Source organism: Protomyctophum bolini (assembly GCF_963924005.1).
Source record: "Protomyctophum bolini genome assembly, chromosome: 20".
NCBI lineage: Eukaryota > Metazoa > Chordata > Actinopteri > Myctophiformes > Myctophidae > Protomyctophum > Protomyctophum bolini.
In genome coordinates this window covers 31,351,514-31,359,987 of record NC_137881.1, presented here as the reverse complement: position 1 = coordinate 31,359,987, position 8,474 = coordinate 31,351,514, and the positions used below count along the sequence as shown (strand labels likewise).

The window sequence follows — 8,474 nt, the reverse complement described above, 5'->3', positions numbered from 1 at the left end:
GCACTTGGCGTTCCATAGTGACTACTCAGAGAGCTACCCTGGCTTTCACTTGGAATACACACAAGGTAGTTGTCTGTCTCTCAAGTGGGATTCTGCCGTGCATTATAATGCAAAAGATTATGTGTATGGATGACTGAAAATCGGTTCTGATGTTGCAGTGGGATTTAGTTGGATGTGTGTGTATGTATGTTTGCAATTGGAAGGATGTTACGCAACTAATGTGTCTGATGTCGATGCCAACTGCGAGAAGAGCCGCTGATACACCCTTGGTCATTTTCATTTAGTTTCACAAACGACCAAAGTGTAATACTTTTTAATACGACAGTTTTGTCAAATGGGTGCTCAATTTGAACCTGACTTACTTACAATACTGCCAAACTTCACAAGTTCCCTCCTCCTGCCTGCATCTGGGATCTCTCAAGCAGAAACGATGAACCGGAAGCAGTGGGACAACAATGTGATATCTCCACAATAATTTCGAGTTGTAGTCTTGTTAGGTTGTGTTTACATTTGTGCTGTGGCACAGCGTCATTATGTCATCAGTCTCACGTTGATCCCGCCTCTAGCGGCCACATACGGCTGCATATCGCTCCGGTCTGATTTGGTCCGGAGTACATCATCTCTGCTCGAGAGACACCAGACCAGGGTTCCCCAATAGGCGGCCCGCGGGCCGAGCGCCCCCTTGTGGCCCCTGGAGGAATTTTAAAAGAAAAAACCTCGACCTCGCCGTGCGGACTCGGCCCCCAGCCTGATACCGTAGTCATGAACGCAGCATGACATAATTGTATGCTGCACGGAAATGCTCCATATTAATCTGTGCTGTGTACTGATGAGACTTCTTTACTAATGTCTTTCTTTGCTATGAATTTCAGACTCTGCACAACAACCGTGGTCTGCGTCTGGTAAGCATCCAGGTTTATCTGCACCGTTTGTCTTTAATTTCAGGCTGTTACTCACAACAGGCATCAAAATATGTGTCTGGCAAGCATCCAGGATTAGCAGCACTGTTTAAGCTCATTCAATTTCTCACTTTTAAGGCATCTAAAATAAATGCTTATTTTTCTAAAGAGCTCAGAGTATGCTCATCATCTCTTGTCAGGCAAGCATCTCCATATTTCCATATATGAGTTTATCGCATGACAGTGAAGAACGCGTCACAAAAGGCATTTTTTTCTGGAAAGTAACCATTGGTCATCGATTTGCCCGTACACGGACAAATGTGTCTGTGGCAAAGACTTGTCGGGGCATATTTTAGACTTTCTTTTTTGCACACATTATATTTTTGTGTATATATGTGTGTGTGGGTTTTTTTTAACATTGGGTAAAATATACCTGAGTTTAGTGATGACAAAAAGGATGTTTAGTGTTCTAGGGTTAATACGGACCACGATGGAAACAAGTCCCCAGGACTTTTTGTGTGTTATAGCAGATCGACAAAGCGGCACAATGCATAACATCTCTTTTTGCTACATTTTTGCGACACTCACACCGCAAAGTCTAACGTAGGGATGAATTGATGAAAAATCATGAAATATGGAGATGTGTTTCTGCTTGACAGTAATGATACAGTATGCACGCATGGTAAGATACAAGAAAGATATCAAGTAAAGTATGTAGTATTTATTTATGCAGCAATGTACTTTCAAATAGAATATGTTAGACTAGATATGTTAATCTTATATAACTTGCAATACTTGCTGTGCTCTGTTTTATCAAGTGTAGAGGAGGATTTAAGTGGTATTGAATTGGTACCGAATTTGCAGCTCAACAAACGCTAATTAATCCTAGTATGTGATGGAGGACAATTTCACCATACATTTAAATCTTCTCTCGGTATGATTATTGTGAGCGATTTAACCGCGATAAACAATAACGATTATGGTCCCATCCCAAACTAGTAGAAGTGATAATAATCATCATCTTCAGTACACATGATGAGTGTGTTGTTTTGTTAAGTGTGCGGCCAGGCTCCCATGAACCAGAAGATCGTCGGAGGGCAGACCGCGCCGCCTGGCAGCTGGCCATGGACGGTCAGCATACAGTCTTCCTACGGTCATTTCTGCGGAGGTTCCCTCATCAACAGTGAATGGGTGCTGTCCGCTGCCCACTGCTTCCAAAAGTGAGACATAATTTAATTAATTGAAATGATTAATAATAAATCCTTGTTTTTTGCACGTCATTAAAGTAGAAAGGTCCACATTTTTTGAAAATTGCTGATTTACAAGCTCACAAGTCACGAGGCATTGCGATGTGACGTGTTATCAAAATATTTTGGTTAAATTTATCGCAAATTTATAGAATAATCCCTAAGAAAAAAAATCGATAGTTGAATCCCTAGTCCACATAACTATCAGTGTTCATATAAGGGTTGTGTGCGTTTTGCATGTGCGTGTGTGAAATCATCATCATACCAGGAAGTGGCAAAGAAACTACTTTCTGGCCTCGACAGCCCATACATCCAAACAGAAAAGTAATATATTAATTGTTTACAAACATTGGGACTGGGCGCATGGGTGACTGTTTCATGTAATCAATTCCCAACAGATCTCCGAACCTGTTGTTTTGGGGAGCGCTGGTTTCAGTCCATTCAACCTCCTCTTGTGAGTTGGCTAGTGAGGTGCACCCTAGGAGACATTTATACTTCAAAGCCCAACAGTATTGCACACAGAGAACAGCTGATATACAAGCTCACATCGCATCGCAGATGCGACTGTTGTGAGCGTAAGAGGTCTGCGTGCGCGACACCATTGCCTAACGAAGCATACATTATACTTGATGGGCTGCAGGTGCGCGTGCAGCCGTGCACAAATAGGCTCTGCTGCCGTTCCTCCCGTTCTTATGACAGCGACTGGAGGTGTGGTTTTGAGGACAACTGTTTTGAATTGCTATTATTGTTCAAACACAACAGAAACCAGGGATTATATATTTCAAGGGCGAGAGATCACAATAAAAATCCAGTTAGTGCCGTTAGAACTTTTCCATTGCATCTTATGAGAGGTGGTGTTCTTCTGCTGCCGTGATGCGCGCGCATGCTGTTGCTTATCAGTGTGACGTCGTCTGTTAAGGCGTCTATAGTAATATCTACGCCTATAATAAACTCAATTTACCACTCAATTTACCACTCACTTTATGTATGTGCATACCTCATGTAATTCATTGTTACCCCCTCCTCCACACACTCTCTTGCAGCCCTGATCCCAATAACAACTATATCATCTTCTTGGGCCGCCAGTCCCAAGAATTGATGAACCCCAATGAGGTGAACCGCACGGTGGTGCAGATCATCAACCATCCTCAGTACGGCCAGATGATGAGGCATGACAACGACATGGCTCTGCTGAGGCTCTCCCACCCCGTCACCTTCACGCCGTACATCCGCCCGGTCTGTCTGGCGGCGACGTACAGCACCTTCTACAGTGGAACTATGAGCTGGTTGACTGGCTGGGGGACGGAAGGTAGTGATGGTGAGTAATAAGGCGGGTGCATGTGTTTGGTCCAACGCACTAACAGTCCGACAGGCATTAGTCCCAAACACATTAGTCCGACAGACACCCTACCCAAAACCAGAAACCTAATCCTAACCTCACAGGAAAGTCATGGGTGAGTTTTATCCGGCAGCTCCATGTCAGGACTCGGGAGCCACGGGTGAGTCTTAACCAGCAATGCATAATATGCATACAACATAAAAACCCAACGAAACAAGCTAAGAAATATTGTTACTGCCATGACCAAATCAGATAAAATAAACTTTATCAATGATAAAGCTGAGGAAAACGAAGACAATCCTCGGGAGCTATGGAAGCTACTCAACAACCAACTAGGCTGCGGTCAGAAACTGAAAACCAGGTTTTCAAACATAAACATCAAATCGAACGACACTCTCATCACTGACAAGCTTGATGTGGCCAACTACTTGAACATCTTCTTTACAAACATAGCAACAACGCTGGTTAACAAACTGCCCTCCCACTCTGGGCTCTTTGGTGTAGAGCACATTAAAACCTTCTACAGAAACCTAGGTGTTTGTAAAGACGTTTTTAAACAACTGATGCGACTTGGCCATCTCTATAGCTCCAATCATCACCCACACAGTAAACCTCTCCATCAAACAGGGACTGTTCCCCCAAGATTTCAATCTGGCCAAAGTAACCCCCTTGCACAAGAAAGAGAGTAAACGACATGACATCAGCTTGTGACTGCAACTTGTTTCTGTTCGCAGATGACTCAGCACTGCTAGTCTCGGACAGGAACAAACTGCAGGTTGAAAAGGCCCTCGGCTCTGAACTCGGTAGAATCTGCACCTGGCTCGCTGATACACTATCTTTACACCTGGGAAAAACTGAATCCATTCTCTTTGGATCAAATAGTAATCTCAGCAAGGCAGATGGCTTCTTGGTTAGAGTGGGTGACAATATTATCACACGAAAAGATGAAATTACCTACCTAGGTTCCATCCTGGAGGCTAATCTTTCCGGTGATAAAATGGCCACCGCAACTTAATCAAAAAAGTCAACCAAAGAACAAGGTTCCTTTACAGGATCTCCTCACTGGTCAACAAAAACAACTTGAACACCCTAACAGGAGCCCTCGTACAAGGGCTCTTTGACTATGCATGCACCTCTTGGTACCACAGCACCTCAAAGGCCCTTAAAACAAGGCTCCAGACTTCCCAAAACAAACTGGTCAGGCTCCTACTTGGCCTCACCCCCGAACCCACCTCACCCCTGCCCACTTTGGCAGGCTGGAATGGCTTAGGGTCGATGACAGAGTACAGCATCTTGCAATGGGTCTGTTCCACAAGATTCAATACACCACCAAGATACCAATGTACCTGTCTAAATACTTCCTTAATGTTAACCAAGTCCTGCACCCACAACACCAGAGGGAGTGCAACAAACCATGTGCAACCCAGATTCGGCACAAACAAGGGACTAAATTATTTTAGCTCCTATGCCACCAAAATGTGGAATGCCCTACCAACAGTCATTAAGACATGCGAATCCCTTGACTGGCCCCCGTAAAAATCTGAATCCCCCACAACCACCCACCCCTTTTTCCCCTCACTGTATACTGTATGTTTATTTTCCCTTTTTTACCTCCTTTATGATGAATTTCTGTTCTGTTCTTTTTGGCTACACTGCGCAAAAAGCATGGAATACGGATGTGTATATTACAGGAAACTCCCTACAGTGCCCATAATTGCCCGTTAACCCATTCTGACCTGAGATCAGATTCATACGAGGTTTCCACTGGACACACACTGGTCTGATTAACCCATTCTGACCTGAGATCAGATTCTAAAAATGTCAGTCGTTTCAAAAATAGCAGACCTACAAGCTCGTAGCGCGCCACTCGGTGGCGCGCTACGAGCTTGTAGATCTGCTATTTTTCAATAGCTAAAGCATAACATGATGCTGACACCAAAATGGGTTCCCGTTCAGAATGGGTTAACTCCTCTTTTCACGCAGTGATAGAAGTGTCTATTTGTACGTCTCTAAATGTTTTGATGATTTGAACAATGGGAGTCACAATGGGAGAACCAATGGGAGTCACATGGTTTGACGCAACATTTGTGTTGTATGAGGGGGTGGGGGGCAGTCGAAACACAGCCGAAAGCCGTACAACACAAATGTTGTGTCAAACCATGTGACTTCCATTGGAAAGGCATAATTGGGGCAAGATGTATATCACACCCTTTGTATACATCTAGCATGCATCAATGTTGTATGCTAGATCGAAAGGTGTGAGTCGGGCCTAAGACAAATGAGTCCCTTTTCCTCTCTTCCGTTATAGTTCCCCTGGCCTCTCCCCAGAACCTTCAGGAAGTCGGTGTGCCGGTCGTGGGGAACCAGCAGTGTACATGCAGCTACCATGGCCTCACAGACAACATGCTTTGTGCTGGCCTCAATGAAGGAGGAAAGGACTCCTGTCAGGTGACAGATCATACCTTTTCTCTGTCCATCATATCCTTCTATCCAGTGTTGTAGTGCTACTTTTAGAAGTGGGGGGACGTGGCACCCCATTGTATCTGCAAAGATGTTTCATTTAATCATAACGCCTCATAAGACACGTGCGCACACAAATGCACGTGCATTTTCGTGCACAACACACGCAGCAGACACTCACTATAAAACATGCAGACAGACGTCTATAGCCTGTTTAGAAACCGGGTTTACCATGCTTAATCGTATCCATAAAAGTCAATAAAAGTCAAAAAACATATCTTTGCCCTAAAATAATTTTAGGCGTGAGAGAAGTGGGGGGTACGTATGATGTTTTATTTAATGTTTTTGTGAAAAGTCATGATGAAATATTATATTACCTCAAGTTGCCATGTATTTGGTGTATATGTGGTTAGTGATGGTATGACAAAAAGGATGTTTAGTGTTCTCGGGCAGGGGTTCTCAACGTTTTTTGCTGGGGACTTATTATAAACGATATCATGAATCTCTCATTTCCTCAGGGAGACTCTGGCGGGCCGATGGTGAGCCGCATGATGAGCAACAGCACGCCACCCCGCTGGGTCCAGTCCGGGGTGGTGAGCTTCGGCTGGGGCTGCGCCCTGCCCAACACCCCGAGAGTCTACGCCCGCGTGTCGCGCTACCAGGACTGGATCAGCATGCACGTCACCTCTGACCCGCCAGGCTTCGTTAGGTTCATGTCCGACGGCATGGACACCGACGTGGGTTTCCAGTGTCCTACGGAACCACCCATGACCACCCATGACCCTGAAACATCCCCGGGGCCAGCCACCACATACCCACCGTGGCCACCCATGACCACCCATGACCCTGAAACATCCCCGGGGCCAGCCACCACATACCCACCATGGCCGCCCATGACCACCCATGACCCTGAAACATCCCCGGGGCCAGCCACCACATACCCACCATGGCCGCCCATGACCACCCATGACCCTGAAACATCCCCGGGGCCAGCCACCACATACCCACCGTGGCCACCCATGACCACCCATGACCCTGAAACATCCCCGGGGCCAGCCACCACATACCCACCATGGCCGCCCATGACCACCCATGACCCTGAAACATCCCCGGGGCCAGCCACCACATACCCACCATGGCCGCCCATGACCACCCATGACCCTGAAACATCCCCGGGGCCAGCCACCACATACCCACCGTGGCCACCCATGACCACCCATGACCCTGAACCATCCCCGGGGCCAGCCACCACATACCCACCGTGGCCACCCATGACCACCCATGACCCTGAACCATCCCCGGGGCCAGCCACCACATACCCACCGTGGCCACCCATGACCACCCATGACCCTGAACCTTCCCCGGGACCAGCCACCACATACCCACCGTGGCCACCCATGACCACCTATGGCCCCGTATACCCACCGGGGTGGACCACGCGCGCGGCCATTAAACCGTGTGAGAGTCTCTTTTGTGGCGGCCCTAAAACCGTCCATTTCACGTACTTCACGTATGTCTTAACTCTCGCACTGATGCTCTACAGTGTGGCTGGTTTTGCATAAGGGCTTTTCACGGCACCAAGTTGCATTACGTTAAGGGGAAACCTCTCTTTACATTGCTTATTTTATTGTGTGGATTTGGTTGTTTAAAGCCCCATTGTGCGATACATAGCCTATAGATAGATAGATAGATAGATAGATAGATAGATAGATAGATAGATAGATAGATAGATAGATAGATAGATAGATAGATAGATAGATAACTTTATTGGATTGGCAGTTTTAAAAAAAAATCTATTTAGAAAACATCAACATGGACTATACACAAACAAAAAGCAAAAGCTTGTTTCCATTGTGGTCCACCATGTAACATAAAACCTACCACAGGCTCAAAATGGTCTCAAACTCAACATAAAAACAAGCACCTTGACAATCCAATGTGTCTATTAAATATTGCACAATGTGGCTTTAACATATAAGGGAATGTTCACTCTAGCCCCGGGGGTCAAAAGTATGTTGCTTAGATTCTAATTGCAACTACTGTAAGTAAAAATGCATTATTATTTTTGTATCTTGAATGATTTGCAGCTAAACTATTAAAGTTTTACTTTTATTCCAATATCCATTTGCAAACTTTGTCTGTCTCATATGAATCTCTTCAAATAATAATAATAACTTCAAATGGACATATTGGTTGTTCAGTTTTACCCACCAGTTTAGGAGATTATAGAGTAATGTCTTGCAGAAAACAGCAAGTTGAGAAAACAGGCTTGAAAGGTTCACTTCTGTGGTCTAACATTACACCTAGTGTTTAAGCATTTATTTCATATTTATTTATTTGTACGTCTCTAAATGTTTTAATGAATTGAACATGGTGGACCCCCTTGTAAACAAGTGTAATGCTTTATTGGGTCGTCCACTCACAGTTAACAGTCTTTGTATTGAGTGTAATTCTGCTAATACATATTTAAATCGATCAAAAAGAAAGAAGGAGAGAGGGAGGGATGGAGAGAGAGATTTCTTACTTAAT

At 45.1% G+C, this 8,474-nt stretch overlaps 1 protein-coding gene across 1 annotated transcript in view; it reads left to right on the top strand.

Annotated features, from left to right (window-relative positions):
• Positions 1-7,963, top strand: part of LOC308335333 (transmembrane protease serine 9-like) — a 142,299-nt gene extending 134,336 nt beyond the window's left edge. Inside the window, exons 13-14 of the mRNA XM_080792351.1 lie at positions 7,611-7,723; positions 7,925-7,963. The gene's annotated coding sequence lies outside the window, so the exon portion shown is untranslated. The remainder of the gene's footprint in view (positions 1-7,610; positions 7,724-7,924) is intronic.
• The last annotated feature ends 511 nt before the right edge of the window (positions 7,964-8,474 follow it).